This window comes from Triturus cristatus, chromosome 1_2, assembly GCF_964204655.1.
Source record: "Triturus cristatus chromosome 1_2, aTriCri1.1, whole genome shotgun sequence".
NCBI lineage: Eukaryota > Metazoa > Chordata > Amphibia > Caudata > Salamandridae > Triturus > Triturus cristatus.
The window spans coordinates 252784107-252800840 of NC_140580.1; the positions used below are offsets into that span (position 1 = coordinate 252784107).

At 49.3% G+C, this 16734-nt stretch overlaps 1 protein-coding gene across 1 annotated transcript in view; it reads right to left on the bottom strand.

Moving 5' to 3' along the window:
• KIFBP (kinesin family binding protein) overlaps positions 1–16734 on the bottom strand; it is a 517175-nt gene that overhangs the window by 393345 nt on the left and 107096 nt on the right. The window lies entirely within an intron of this gene.

Consider the following 16734-nt stretch of genomic DNA (forward strand, 5'->3'; position numbering starts at 1 on the left):
TGAGACCAGGTGATGTGTCGTCTCCTTAGGGTCCTTGAGACCGTTTGAGCGGGAGCTTACCCTGAAGTAGCCCGTGATCTCCGACTTCCTATTCCTACCTTTTCTTCTTTGTTTGCGGCGAGCTTGTGCATTCTTAGTATTTGTATTACTTGAAATGTGTGCAATGGGCACCTCTGTTGATTGGTTTTGGCTCAAGGGGGGTAACTTTAATTGTGGGTCCTGCCTGTCCTTCTGTCCTGGCCTATAGCACTTCCTTCTGGGTCCCTATGTGCCTTTTTGGTATCGATGGTGCTATAGGGTTTGATGTTTGTTTTTAGGTCTATTAATAGGTTTTCTAGATTAGTTGGCAGGGTGATTAATTTCTCAAGAATTGGTGCACATGTGCACTCGGGATGTGCAATTAGGGTGGCTCGGGAGGCTGCTTGCCCATGCTTGATGAGACCATTAAGGTCTGCAAGCTTCTCGTCTATCCCAGAGGTGAAGTCTGCTAAAGTGTTGAGGACCGTAAGCTGCATGTCCAGCTCATCGGATTGTTATTGGAGGGCGGTGGCTGGAAGCTGCATGGTGCTTAATAGGGTTGCCCAGATGGTTTCTGAGGGATGAATTCTCTCCAAGCTGCTTCCGCTGGTTGATGCCACTTTAGGTGGGCTTTAAAGTATATGAAGCACCCATCCTCCCATTTCTGAGATGCGAGAAAAGACATGTCACAATCAGTTCCTTGGAATCTTCGCTTAGTCGGTGAGCGAAGTGGGTAGAGTAGAGATTATGCAACAGTGGGTTAAAGGCGGTCGGGGTGGCGGGTTGTACGTTTGTTGATTTTGAAGGAGAATTGTTTTTTGGTTGTGGTGTGTGCGGGCATTCTACCAGATCCCCGAGGCTCGAGTAGGTGAAGGCGCATGTGAGCCTTTAGATTCATTGTTTTTTCCTATGTTTAGGCATGCTAAATGTTCCGGTGCTAGTTGGGTGTTATTCGACCGGGGAAGTCCTTAATTATCGAAGTGCCTCTTGGTGAACTTCTAATACTCCTATGGGAGAAGTCCCCTTGATCCCTATTTTCATTTGGGCTATTATTCCGGTTTAATAATATAGTTTTTTGGTCTGTTGGACCGGCCGCAGTTTGGGAACCCCCTCCAGATAATGAAGTTGGTGCCCCCAAGTAGTGTTCAGAACCCCCTCGCTGAAGGAGGTTTGGAGACCCTTGATGCCCTCGCTCTTTGAGTAGATTGCTTTGCGAGGATTTTTCAGGAACGCAAACTGGGTGTTAATTTTTGGTTTATGTGTTCATGAGTTTTCACCCTGGGTCATCCCATCGATGGTGAGGATTTCTTCTGGTTTGCTAATTTTTGGATTTCTGTTTCCAACTGTGTTTTTAACGGCTTCTTTGTTCCTGCTGGGCTACTATTGTTACTGCTGTCTTTGCTGCGATTGTTGAAATGGTTGCTGATATATCTTTGATGGTGGCTGTAATTCTGTTGCTGTGATTGGGACTGCCTTTCTTTTTGGTTTTCTTGGGCCTTGTGAGGGTCCCTCTCACTCTTCCCGACCTCATGCTGATGATATCTATTGCCTTGCTTGACTGCTTGTCTGTTTTGTGTAATGTTTGCTACCTTCTTTGATTGCACCTTGGTGCACAAGTTGCTGAGTCTGGTTTCGGTGTCAGCCCCGATTGGGAGCAACTACGTGGAGGAGCTGTGCAAGGAGGAAGCAAAGCCGTAGACAGGTCTGTTTTCCTTAGAGTTCTGAGTCTGGACCTCTCCCTAGCAAGCCTGGTTCAGTCGCTGCAGAACCCCCTGCTGAGAGCGTATTTGTTGAGGGTATACAGAGGACCTCAAGCACAAATGGTCCCTGCCACCACCCCTTGCATCTACTTTGTTCTACTTGGTGTTAGCTACTGTGGGGCCTGGAGGGCTAGGCACTTGAGGCTGGTGCTTTTTTTTCTTTCTTTTTCGTTCCCGCTTGGCAAGTGAAGCGGCTAGTAGTTTTCCGCTTTCCTTTTGGCCCAACCGATATTTTGTACGTGCTTGTTACTCAAAGCTCGCGTGGCCTTGTCAAATTACTCCATGTGGTTTGCACTTTTTCCCCCCCTTTAGTCTTTTGACTTTAATTATTTTGCCTTGCTCTTTTCTCTCTCTCGATTTGGGTATTTTTTTCCCTTCCCGCCTTTCTTTGGATAGATTTAGCTTGTTTTTCCCCTGCACCCTACCCCACACCCCCACTTACCCCCCCTCTCTTAGGTTTGAAGGTGAAGGGGTCTAAATGGCAGACAGCATGTGTGGGGTTGTATAGCTATCTGGCTATGGTGCTGTCGCTGCCCCAGTCGCACACGCAGGGCAGGGTCTTCTTGGGAGACAGCAAGACACACCAGCCTACTGCTGGCTGTCCTAAAGACCTCAGCAACTCTGAGCCTTACCTGCAGCGCTGAGGGAATTGCACAAAGCTTGCTGCTCCAAATGGCAGTACGGCTAGATGCGGTGACGCCCAGTGGGGAGGCGGCGGGAGTGGCGAGCAGTGAATTGATGCGGCAGATGCGACTGGTGAGGCAAGGCAGAAAGCCTCTATCCCTGAAATTTAGACCAGCCGCCCCGTTTCAGCTCCTCCTGCTGCCTGCCGTCTTGCTTGCCCCACTGCCTTGAGAGCAGAGTTTCAGTTTCCGGAGCTGTGAAACTGCTATGGCTGCCATGTGTAACCTAATTGATGTACAATCAAGTTCTGCTTGCTGTAGATGGAAGAGATAACCAATAAATTCTTGCACTGTTAGTGATAGAAGTTGGATTTGTTTATTTAGACCATAATGTATAAATCTTTTCCATTCTGCTGCATAGCATGTTCGTGTAGTTGGTCTGTGTGCTTGTGTGAGAATATCCATACATGCCTGTAGTATATTGAGGTGTCCAAATTCTAGATTCTAAAGAGCCAGATTGCTAGATTGAGCGGTTTGGGATTTGTATGCATTCATCTCCCTTGATCAGGACTTAGAAAATGTGGCTAAAGAGGTAACTTCTTGTGTGGCACTACTGGTAGTTGTAGCAGGGTTTTGAACCATGCTTGACGTGTCCATGTTGGGGCTATTAGGATTAGTGTGAAGGATGTTTGTGATAGCTTTTGTACCATGTATGGAATTAGCGGAAAAGGTAGAAAAGCTATTTGATATGGTGGGGACATTACAGACCACGGTCTTGAAATTAATGTTTAGGTTATGATTTGCTTACCCAGTGATACAGGTTACTCCAACTGTTGACACCCTAGAAGTATGGGCTGAGAGAAGACAATACATGCGAATTACAGCTATAACTGATTGTATATAGATCTATATTGTGTTCAACTGCTTCAGGTTGAAGCCTGTCATTTCGATGTAAGAAGTCAGGTCTCATTGTTTTGATGAAAATATCAATAAAGTTTATTATAAAAAGCATAAGCAAGTATTCCTGACCAGTTTATCCGTAGGGCATTGCCTTGGATTGGGGGTGAGGAAACCCGTAGGCGATGTTTTGGCATTTGTGTTATGTTGCAAATAAGTCTATCGCCCTGGTTCTCCACTGTTTGAAGTAGGACTGTTATATTGATTTCCCACTCGTTGAAGTGTGCTGCAGAGCATATCTGCAAAGTCGTTCTCCACCTCTGGGAGCCGGTTTTAGAAAACATATCACCTCCTGCCCCATACCTGGTGCTCGAAGCTGTTGAAATGAGGAAAAGGCGCTGGGCGGGCAGTGGTACCTGCCTCTGACCGTGTGTGCAGGCATCCCTCCCTGCGAGTAAGCGGGCACCCAACGGCCTCGGGGCTAACTGGTTGTACGATTGAGTGCGCCATGTCCTGGTGCAGGGAGTGAAATTGAAGGAAGAACTTCGGAAAATACAGATATTTTGAGTGGCTGTAAGTCCAGCAAAACCGGCCCTTGATACTTGTGCTCTGGGAACTACACGTTTCAGCCTCAGAGCGTAAGTGTAGGACTGCAGGTCATAGAATTCTTTTGAGAGGCCTATTGCCAGGTGTTACTGGCCAGTACTCCCGATAGGACAACAAGTCCCACAATGCATTGAGCTGGATGAGTTGTGACCCCTGCAAGATGCGCCATGAGGCCCGTCATTCTGTCCACCGGGCCGGTTTCTCATATCACTGCTCCTCTGTGTAACCCCGCTCGCCTCATCTACCTCGGATAAAGAAAGAATGACATTTAAAATTAGTTTTACATTCCCGTTTGTATGTTTTCAGATGCGGCGAAAACGGATTAAAACATCTCGAAAAAGTGACGCCCCGGCGTCGGAAAGGGCTTGTAAATAAGCCACCCCTCCCAGAGCCTTGTGTGGCCTCAGAAATCAGTATCGGATCTTTTGGCGCTTCGCGCGTTCAAGTGAACCTGTGCGCGCGCACTGTACTGGCGCCTACTGTTAATTTCGTTTACCTACAGGGTTTCAGTAAGACACACATAGACAGACATACAAACTTGAATACACAAAGAAACATTCAGATACCGAGCGGGAGAAATACACATGTAAACAGACACACACAGAAACATTAAAATACAGAGGGAGGGGAGGGCACACTGTCACATGTGTAAACTAACAAACATTCAAACAGAGAGAGAGAAAAACAAACACATTCACACGTAAACTAACAAACATTCAGATAGAGAGAGAAAAACGCAGGCACGCATGTAAACGAACAAACACGCAAACATTCAGACTCAGAGAGAGAACAATGCACGCAGTCATACAAACACATTCAGAGAGAGAGAAACGAAGTCACACAAAAACAAACGCACACGCACAATAATCAGGTACAGAAAGAGAAAAGCACAAAGATCCTCATGTAGGCACACACAGGGAAACATTTAGATGCAGAATGAGAGAAACGCACCCATAGACCCAACGCCGCCCCGCTCACACAGTGAGGGGGTAGCTGATGTGGGGGTCGTCGAGTTATCGTATGAAAGGGTCCCTGGTCCGGAGCCCGGAACGTGGGTGGAGACCGCAGGGTGCGCCGGTCCGGGAGAAGGCGAATACCTTCCCTCGCCGCCTCTTCTCGCCAGGGTTAAGCCTGGAAAAAAAAACATTTGTGACCAACTGCTCTCCTGGCAAATCAAAGACAGTGTTTGGACAGGCTGGGGTTTATGTCACTCGTGCCTCGCCATATGAGGAGGAACCCGGCTCGGCTGGCAGCGTTAGGACAAACTGAAGCAGCACCCCCTCCCCCACCGCCCTCCTGCACACGGTGGGGGCAGGGGGATGTGCAATGATAGAATGAGAGGGCGAGCCAGCCGTAAATATCGCACGTAACCTTCATCTGAAATGAGGGGCTGAAGCCATTCAGGCAAAGATCAGAGATTTATGTGCAAAAACCATATCTCTCGAGCAGGCGGTGCCGTCTCCGACCCAAAACTCACATTGGTGTACAAGCTCCTGCCCGAGGGAGGCAGCGAGGGGAGCCGAGGCGCGTGAAATACGACCGCCTGGCATCCAAGGTTATTAAAAGGCGCGTTTTCTTTAATTACAGGAAAACAGGACGCGATCCGCCTTTCTCACCTCTTTCCTACGCGCAATCTCTCTCTTTTTCTTTTGCTCTTAATCAAGGTCTGAGGAAATAGGTCCTTTCGATATGCAAGTCATAACATATATCACCTGCATCTTCATTTATGGTAAATTTCACAGTAACTGCACATGCAAAAGATGCCATTTCATTTGCGTATGCTTCATGAAAACGATCACACGAGATATATATATAGAATATATATCGTATACAACTCATATTGTTATATTAGCAGGCCGCTTTAGTTTGAAAGAATTTCCTATAAGTAGATGTAATATATTCTATAGGTTCTGTTTTATCTAAATAAAATAAAGTACAAGAAAGAAACGCGAGGGTCTGCCATGTTTCTTCCGCGAGGCTGCGGTGGGAGTAGGGTATGGATTGATTCAATGCAGCACACATATCCAGACTGAGCTGGCGGCAAGGTTCCCTGGGGGTGCCTGCGGGGCTGCCCAAAATGAATGCGGGGGCTGCAGCATTACACCTACAAAGACCATGGCATGCACGCATAGGGAGACGCGCTCTGAAGCCCCCCGAGATGATCTATACACGCTGGGAACGCTGGACACGCTGGGACCACAGGAATAAGGCAGAGCAAAAGGCAAGCACACCACTGCCTTTCTCCGAGGCAAAGCAGAAATGCCTCGGAGAAACGCAGTGGCGGTTTCAGATTCGGGGGCGTGTTTCTTTTTCTCTCCTCTTGCCATTGGCAGGAGGTGAGAAAAACACGCCTAAAAAGGGCGTTGCTAAAAAGTGGAAAGAACACCAAAAAACACGCCCCCGAATCTGAAAAAGACGGAGCCTATTTGGAGGGACGGCTCTCTCCTCCAATAGCTGGCCTCTGTTTAGGAAGCCAGCCAATGGAGGAGAAGCTAAAAGAGAGGCGGGCTAAATAGCCACTCTAGAAAACATTAAATCTTCCGACTTCCGGTTCTGCCTTCGGCAGACCGGTAGTCCTCGACCTAAAAAGAAGTGGGGGGACGCTCCAAGTTAGGTGGTGTCACCGGAAGTGACCTCACAACCGGAAGTGACGTCACGAGATGGAGTCCCCACTAATTAACAAAGGTTAGAAGGCGATGGGGGCAGGTTCAAAGGGCAAAGGAGAATGTTTACGTTGGAATTAGTCACCATATTGACACTCAAAGGAGTGGGGAAATTAAAGATGCGCTTGTTCGGTGCGTATTTATTGCCCACAGTAAATTTGCCGGTCTCCGTCTGAAATGCATAAACACATACTGACCTTTTCTAATATACGGCCACGAGCGCCCGTCTGTCATACTGAACGGCTCCATCAACGTGAAACAACTTAAAGAGCTCTGTTCGCCCTCTCTCGACAATAGAAGGTTAGGTTTGGTGAATGCTGAGCGCGCGCGCAGGCTCGGGTACCGGCTCCATCTTTTGGGCAGGGTGGACGGTGTCCACCCGGTAAAAACCCGGTAAAATAAGTGGGGGGGGACGCCGTCCACCCGCCTGGTACCCCGACTCGAGCCCTGCATCGGTGCATGTCAGCCTCTTAATGTGGTTCTCGGCACTGAGGCTAGTTGAACCCTGCTCAACCAGGATTCCAGGCTTAACCAGCCAGATGCGGCTTCACGCCACAGACTTTTAAGGGGTGCCAAGTAATGTCTATGACCAGCACAAAAAAACCGAATTGCTACAAAATGTCGAGGCGGGCGCCTGGAGTCCTGTGGCTCTTGCAGCTTCACAAACCTATTTCTTGAACATTTTATTAATTCTAGAAAGTCATAAATCTGTATCAATTTGGATATGGAAGAAATGCCTACCTGAGGCCTGCTGCTGCACATGACACGCTGCTGCTTCAAACTATACTGCCACCAGTGCGTCGTTAGTGTGTGCCTCTTAATGAGGATTTGGTGGGCTGGCAGCAAGTAATTTTCAAAAGATTACTCACGTATGTAACCACGCTGCTACCGCAGCCACACAGGATCAAAATCACCCCAATCAGTGGCCCGCCCACTGCCATCACTGAATGAAGGCATGGTTTATAATCTGCACTCCGCTCAGCTCTTCACCGGGGAGACAGAGTGAGAGTGCGGAACTTGTGAACAGCTGTACTTATTATAATTTTTATGTCACATCTTGTGGTGTAGACCTGCCTTGATAAATAAGTTACGAAGCAAAGCACCGGCACAAATTAAGCACTTTGAGCTCTTTTCTGGCCACTGCGGTTTTCTTTTACTTAACTTGACAAACTCATCCGTATTTAGACCAGTTAGAGAAAGACCTGCCACTCACTCTTACTCTGCCACGGTTATCCTGTCTGGATCGGGTCTGCTTCCTCTTTCCTCCTGGAGCACTTAGCCGCTTCCTTCGCCTCGGTTCTTTCTAGCGTCAACCTGTGCAGGGTTAAAGTGCAGGCGGGGAACCTCACTCACCCCTACAAGTGTTATGGGGGCAGCTCATCCACTTTGTCAGACAGGGGTGGCTTGTGTTGGATGGATAAACCAGCGGGGGTTATTCTGGAGTTATTACTTGATAACTCCTTTTAAATGGTAGTGGTTTGGCTGGGAAGGTGGGTGAACGTTCACCACTGTGTGTATTGGGTTGCTTGCTCAGGAATTGCTTGTGCGGGGCCCGGGAAGAGGACCCTGTGTAGCCCGCAGGCTAATGCTCACGCGCCTATGACAACACACGAGGCACCTTGTTGGTGAGCTCCGGAGGACGTGTGCAAGGCACTGCGCACCAGACACTAATGGGGGTGCAGCTGTGCCTGTGGGTCGATGTGCTCCAGCTGAGTGTCTGCCCGGGTGCAATGGCAAGGCTTGTGCTGTGAACACCCTCGCTTGGATACTTCTGCAGCGAGGTATTGCCTGAGGTGGCAGTGCTGCTCACAGGCCACCTTGGTGCGCCGACAGCAAGGGCATTCCCTTTCTTTTTATTTCATTTTTTTTCACACATGTTACGGCCCTGAGAAATAAGTTCCGGTGCTAAGCACTGGCACAAATTAAGCACTGGTGTGTTGAGTATTTTGCAGGTGGAGTGACTTGGGTGTGCTCCGCAGCCTGTTTGCAGCGACCACCATGGTCCAAGGGCAATGGGGGGACCGGAAGCTGCCTTAGCAGTCTCTCAGGGTATGGGAGGCTTTTGCAAATGTACTCACATGCCCTTGTGTGGATAGATCAGGCTCGGAGTCAGATGTCGCCACAGCTAGCCAGCATTATGGTGATGTCCATTGTCACCATCTGTGCATCGGTGTCTTTGGCGTCTTGTTCTAGCTGGATCAAAGGTTCCCTGAAAATGTCAGGCACATCTTCAGTACGCCTCCGCATGGTGGAGTGGCTCCAATGACTTCTTTTTGCTGCTGAAGCATCTTCTTGGAGCAGAAAGCCAAACACGCCTCACACAACCCTTTGTCCTGTTATGGGGACAAACCAAGATTACATGCCCTGTATTTGGTGTGGCACTTAAGTCTTTTCTATCCCTCGTTTAAACAAAAAAAATTGGGGATTTGATGAAGCATGTAGTAATCACATTTCCATTGCACTTTCAATAACTTTTCCATATCCTACTTATTCACTTCTCTCCTGATTCAGTTCCATAAGTGGAAGGTCAGTGTATTTCTGGCATTAGCGTCTTCTCCCCCTTATCTATCCTACCTCCCAACTCCAATGTACCAACCCCTCATCACAGATCTCCATCAGCCAGACACCTAAACATAACATATGGTGATATCCAGCTCCCACTTCGGCCCTCATTCCCAGCCTTCTATTCCTCTCGTATCAACCTGAAGGTATGAGGAGTCCTTACTTCCTCAAGTATGTCCTGCATCCCCCCCCTACCCTCTCCCAGTGCTCTGGGCTTCCCTGTGGGGAACCCCTGCTGAGGATGCTTCCTCAAATGTTACCTCAGGCTCCTTTAGACTATTGACCAGTGCTTTACAAGCCCTAGCTTGTTCCATTGCCCTGATACCTCTTTTGGTATTTGAGGTGTACCCTCCCTTCACAGGCCACCCATTTCTCTAATTCAGCCTTCCATGTGATGGCATTAGGCCTGAGAGAAGTTTTGCAGTGTCCCGTGACCTCCCGATTGGCTATGACCAGGGCCAAGTCTTGAAACCTACTAGTGACCCATAGCTTGGTATTATGTGGAAATAATCCCAGGAGGCACTCTGCAGGGGTGTTGGGGACTGGGCGCTCCAGTCCCTCCCCTATGGTGGCTGTTATTGCTGTCCAGTAAGTTTGCAGTTCAGGGCATGTCCACTGCATATGTAGTAATTCCACCCTAACCTCTCCGCATATCGGGCATTTTGCATTGTCTCTTTGAAAAAAATCTATTGATCCGCCCCGGAGTAAGGTATGCCCTGTGCAATATGAAGAGATTAATGAGACGGAATATGGCATTTCTCAAGGACCTTGGGATACCTAGCAAGATTTGTCTTCCAGGGAGACATTCAGATGCTCCGACCAGTTATCTCGTAACTCGGTCAGTGGTTGTATTGTGTCCTTTGCTCAGGGCTCGGTATAGGCATGCGACCGTAACTTGGTCAGTGGTTGTATTGTGTCCTTTGCTCAGGGCTCGGTATAGGCATGCGACTGCTTTAATTCTGACTTCCCCTGTACCCATGTAGCTGCAGGTTGCATGCTATGGGGGCTTAGCTGGTCCCAATCTCCAATGTGCCCCAATCACCGCCACAATCCCTGTATGTAGTAAAAAGTGCCCTTGAGGCAGACCATACCCCTTCTCTAAAGTCTTTGAATGGCATGAGCTCCCCACCATTGTAGAAGGCCCCTGGTCTTGCCGCCCCTGCCTCCTCCCAGTCCTCAAGGCCTACCTAAGAAGCCCCACGAGGGAGCGCTCTCAGTATGGTTATGGGTAAATCAGGCAAGTATGGGAATAGAGTATGTGTCTTTTGGAGAGCTCATCTAAAACAGCGCCTAACCAACGACATCGCAGCAGAGTCTTCAGCTATATTCTTATCAATACCCAATTCCAGCTTCCACAATATTTCCAAGCTTGGCGTAAGCAAGGTCGGCCTCCTGTGCCTGGGAATGAAGGTCTCCCACCCATCTCGCCATCCAGTGCAATTGAGAAGCTAGGTAGTAGCTCTCAAAGTCAGGAACACCTAGTCCACCCTCGTGGGTTGAGCAATGCATTGTACTCCGAGCTACTTGCCTGCAACCCGTACCCCACAGAAAGGATGTCAGTATGGAATTTAAGTCTGTATGCTATTTCAGGGGGATCCATATTGGGAGTACTGTAAAGAAGTATAATAGTCGTGGTAACACTACCATCTTTAGGAGGGCCACTTTCCCCGCCAAAGATAGTGGGCGGCCCTTCCAGAATTCCAGGTTGGTCTTGAAAGATCTCAGGGCGTGCCTAAATTACCCTAGAATATTTCTGCTTGGGAATTATATATTTTTACGCCTAGGTATTCTAGGCAGTGGGGCTCCCATTTCAGAGCACCCAATTCCACCGAGGGTGCCATGTTGAGTGTTAGCTGGAACAGTTTGGATTTCTGATAATTTTCAATCTGGACATCTCTTCAAACTCCATCAGTGCCTTCGCCCCTGGTAAACCCTGGTCTATGTTTCCAAGGAAGAGCAGGAGATCATCTGCATAGATGGCAATGTAAAGTGTATTATTCCCTAGGCGAAACCCCGGATATCTAGCTCCTGTGCAGGCCAGAGGTTCCATGGCAAGAGCAAACAGAATGGCGAGAGGGGTCATTCCTGCCTTGTCCCCTGTCGCAGCTCTGATATCGTCCATCCAGATCTAATCCTCGCCACCGGGCTCGTGTACAGTAATCTAACCCAATTGGAGAAGCCCGGTCCCATCCCCATTTATCTAAGACTCCATATAGGAACTCCCATTCAAGACTGTCAAAAGCCTTTTCCATATCTATCGCAAAGACCACCCATCCTTTCATCCCCTTTTGTCATAAGTGCAGCGAGTTGCCTGATGTGAAAAGCCGTATTGCGCCCAGGGATGAATCCTGCCTGGCCCTGATGTATGAGGCCAGTCAATGATTGGAGCCTTGTGGCCAATATCTTACTTAATATTTTAAAATCTAGATTTAGCATTGATAGCGGTCTATAAGCTTCGCATTCAGTTGGGGTCTTGCCAGGTTTGAGCAACGGGACAATCAGTGCCTCCCGGGTGGAACTTGGGAGTTGGCCCTCCTCCAGAGCTGCCTCATAATTCCACTAGTTTAGAAGCCAATTCTTCAACATAGGCCACGCAAAGCTCTATGGGCATCCCATCTGTTCCGGGAGTTTTGCCGCCAGCGAAACTCTCAATCACTGCTAATTTCCTATACATCTATGGGGGCTCCCAAATCATGAGACTCCAGAGTGGGGAGCGGGATAGCAGTCCGGTATTCTCTGATGGTGTTGTCTCCCTGTCTCTAACGGGATCTGTATAAGTCAGTATAATACTCCAGGAAAATCCTATTTATGTCTTCTCGCCAATATAATATATGTCCATCAGCAACCCCCCAATAGCTAGGATCGGGGAGCCTCTCCAGGCCGGGTTGGCCAACCAAGCCAGCAGTGAACCGGTTCAGTCCCCCTCCACATGTGTGTGTTCAATATACTGCTTATAATCATGGCTACGCAGCCTCTCTCTGCGTTTGGCCACTTCCTCCTTGGCATCTAGTAGGGCCTGCCCAAACTCTGGGTGCCCTGGACATATCTCTAGTGCACGCAATGCACTGTCCGCGGACTCCAGGTCAGCCTCAAGGGAGTGCCATGCATTTACCCCTGAGCACTACCTTAAATGCGTCCCATTCTGGCAATTGGGAGTTAGTCATGTTTGTCTTTGTGTTAAAGTAATTCACAATACACTCTCTTTATCAAGGAACACTTGGTCTTCTAATGCCTTGGACTTGAAGCGCCATGTTATTCTTTGGCGCAGTGGTCCCCACCGCAGATGTAAGAGGGTTGGGTTGTGGTCAAACAAAGTACTTGATAAATATTCTATTGTCTGGATCTGGGTATGTTTATCTGCGCAACACAAGAACTTGTCTAACCGAACATGCAAGTCATGTACCGGGGAGTAAAAAGAATAATCCCTGCCCTCCGGGTTCAGGCATCTACAGGAGTCTATCAAGCCCAATCTGTCCTGCTCTATTTATTGGAGCGTCCCTCAGAGGCAGGTGCGAGCGATCCTTACGGGTGTCAGCTATACAATTTAAGTCTCCTCCAATGATGACAGAGTGTGGGAGATATGTCGCTAGGGTACCCGTGATCTTAGTCAAGAACGTCCCCTGATCTACGTTATGCAAGTAAAAGGTTTATAAAGCACACGAATGCCGAGGCGTCTTGGCGCTGTGGAGAGCAGGACGGTGGCAAAGTTAAGATGTGCTAGATCACTATTGGGGAGGGAAAAGCCAAGTTTTAATTTGACTCCTAAACTGTGATCTGGAGGATAACAGTCTAATGTTGAGTGGAAGTTCATTCCAGAGCTTAGAAGCCAGTAAAGATAGACATCTGCCACCCCATCTGGTCCTCTTGACTCTGGGAACATGAGCCAGGGCTTTATTGACAGATGTTAGCAAACTGAGGGGGGGTATGCCATTGTAATATGTTGTGGTAGCCACTGCACTCCCACCCCCATAAAGGGCTTTATGAAGCAAGCACAGTGCCTTAAACTGAGTTCTCTACTTAACTGGGAGCCAGTGCAGGGCTCTGATTGAGCCCGAGATAGGGCTATATTTTGGGATATTAAACAGGGGACGTGCCGCCGCATTCTGTAGGGATTGAAGTTTCATCAACTGGCGTTTGTCAACACCTACCTCCCTCTTTTTTTTGCCCCATCTTTTCACCTGGTGTATCGGGTAGGCACCCCAAAGGTCTCAGTCCTGGCAGTCCACTTCTGTTCCGGAGGGGTTTTGCCAGAGGATGTTGTGTTTGTCCACTTGAGGTCATCCCCCGGGACTTCATGCCATTCACAGTATTGATCGCCACTTCTCTGTGTATTATATCACCTTCTCAGAGTGATCAGGCGCATTATCCAGGTGGGAGGGTCTACGTTTTACCCCCCCCTTCTTATTCTGGACCCCAAGAGAGCTTCAACCTCTCTATCTTGGGGGGTATAGTCGCTCTTAGGGTGTGCAAAAAACCAGGCCGGCCAAGTTTTATACTTGGGCTACATGATGCACTTCGCTATCCAAATGAAGCGACAGTCTATAGCTCCGGGTGGGCGAGTCCCTCTGGGGGCCCCTTTATGGGTCCCAGATGGCCCCTTCACTCTCTGTGCTATCTGTTGATTTTAGCTGCACCTTCCTGGGCGATGTTGCGGGGGGGGGGGGGGGGGGGGGGGGGGGTACTTAGTCATCCTCCTACCTCTGCCCCGTTCACTGCTGTCTGGCGGGCAGGGTCGGTTCTTACTCAGCCACCCCCTCCTATTTGTGCTGGGTTGGATGGCTCCCCGGACCACCCTGGCTGCTCTCAGCAACCTCTGTACCTCTTCTGGTAGGGGTTCCAACTGTCTGGGGTCCTGCCGGTTTTCATACGCTCCGGTCTGCTGCCTGTTAGTCTACAGGAGCCACTGGGCCTCCCAGTCGCTCGCTGCGGGCTCCTCCATCTCGAAACAGGGGCCCCCAGACGAAGTGGCCGACCATTATTGCTGCTGAGCGACTTCTCACCACTCTCCAACCTCTGGGCCTTTCTACAGGTGGAGGTCGCTTGGATCATCCGCAAGTGCTGTATTCTTTTTCCAAGGGGACCGGGGTACTCGGTTCTCCGACTAGACAGCAGGCTGCTCGCTCCTCTTCCTTGGCACCTAACGCCCTTCACACCGATTACCCCTCTGAGGACGCACAACAGGGGTTAAAGCGGAGCCTGTCTGCAACACCGCTAACTCGTCTGATGAAATGACGAGGGCGATCCACCTTTGCGTGTTCTCCAGGCCGCGTTGCTTCAGTCCTTCTCCAGTCAGAATTGCTTCGGGGCTAGTTATTCCAGGGCAGACGCATTTTGGTCTCAGATCGAGAGTATCCCACGTAAGCAATTTTCAAGCTTCCAAGACGGTCGCTGTACGAAGTGTCAGGCATTCCAGGCTCCCAATAGTCTGGGGGTCATGGGGGGTGTAGATGGACCCCCCCACCGGTGTCTATCAACAGGATGGCACTGAACAGGGATCGCTGCCAGCAGGAGCCTCTCGAGGAAGGCAGCTACAACATCAGCTGCTGGCCACACCCCCCCTTTCCATCCCTCGTTGTGAAGTGCATGGAGTTTTCATTGTTGGACTCATTGTCTAGAAAAGTATGGTGCGTCTAAGGCCAGGTCCGAGTGGATTGAAACAACTTGCAAATGTCAGAGACCTACACTAGATGGCAGGATATGCTAAGAATATGTATCTACGGCCAACACATGCTATGAATATGTGGATTTTGGCATGGCATTGATGCTTTACACAATGGGCAATACAGATGCTGCCATGACCAATACTTCAGATGTCCAGTGTTAGAAAGGGGATCTCTGGTTGGCTAGGGCTTGCGCCAAAGCCAGGCAGAGACTACTACTCTAGTCAGGGCAAGGGAGTTACACGCCAAAGTTAACCCCTGCTCACCACCTTGGTAGCTTGGCACGAGCACTGAGGCTTATCCCGGAGGTAATGTGTAAAGCGTTTGCGCAACACACACACACACACCCACCACACACCACACACACCACACACACCACACACACCACACACACCACACACACCACACACACCACACACACACACACACACACACACACACACACACACACACACACACACACACACACACACACATCACAAAAGGAACTCCACACAAGGTTATATCAAAAATAGTCTTTGTATTATCATAAAACACATTAGATGGTAATCACACAATATACACTGTGCCAACTGGCACTGGGCAATATTTACAGGGGATTATATACACATGACAGGGCCATATGGACCACTGTCAGAATCATCACTTAGTAGAAATAGTAAAAGTAAGACAAAGTTAGAGCACAACAATGACCTCAGCATTATCCTATTGGGGAGAAAACATATTAGGAGAACGCACTGCACCAACCTCAAACGTACATTATGTAAGAATCATGAGGCATAAAACAGATTAGGAGAACGCATTGCGCAATAGGCATCACAGTCATAAATACATTGGGCAATAATCAGTATAACATGATTGCAATTGCAACTGCTGCAGCTCAATAAAATCCATAGGGCCAACTGCCTCCATTCATTACGATTAGATAGCCCCAAACCAAAATGCCCTCACTGCCCCTTCACATTCATTCCCCACATCCATCCCCCCCCCCTCCCCTCACCCCTCCTCTAGTCCGGTTTTTAACCCCTTCGGTGCCCGCCCCTTTCCCCGCCCTGTGCCGGCCGTTGCATTAGCGGGCGGGGTTTGTGACGAGCTGGACTCGTCATGGGCACAGCGCCACCGCGGCCCATGACGAGTCCAGCTCGTCACGGGCACCGAAGAGGTTAATTTCTTTCTGCTAAACTGCAGATCCCTCCCCAAGCACTCCATGGAAATTTCGCTCTTTTTACAAGACTCCTCCCCCGAGGTGCTCTTTTTAACTGAAACATGGCTCAGCGCCAGCTCCGATCCAGATATAGTACAATCACTGCCAAAGGGGTATGTGATCCAGAGAGTAGATAGATCCCTAGGCAAAGGTGGGGGAATCGCGATGGTCTATAAGGACCACCTCACCTGCCGCCTACTCGGCAGTCCTCTCCAGGACTGCGAGAATGTCCACTTCTCCTTACAAATCTCCCCACTTCTCTCACTCTGGCATTCTGATCTGCCACCCCCTGGGGGCAGTAGGCGCTTTTTATAACTCCCTGGTAGAAACTGCCATCAATTTTGCTAGTACCTCTACGAACGTCATGCTTCTTGGCGATCTTAATCTTCATTTCGACGATTTTAGGTCTACAGTAGCAGTTGAACTAGCAAAGGACCTTGCTTCCATCCAGTTGGTGCAAAAAGTTCTCCTGCCTACACACTCGCAGGAACACTGTCTTGACCCAGTGTTCTCTAATCTGGAGACTCTCCAGGGGAAGGACCCTATCCCCTGGTCCGACCACCATCTGGTGCCTCTCTACTGGTACCCCCAAACTCGTACTCCCCCAGTCCCTCCCCCTCAGATCCTTATCTGCCCCTGGTCCAAGCTTCCCCAGGAGAATTGGATCCATGAACTCGGAAAGAACATACCCCAGTCTACTTCCTGCCCGGTGGCAATGTATAATAATTTCTGCAGTTGGAT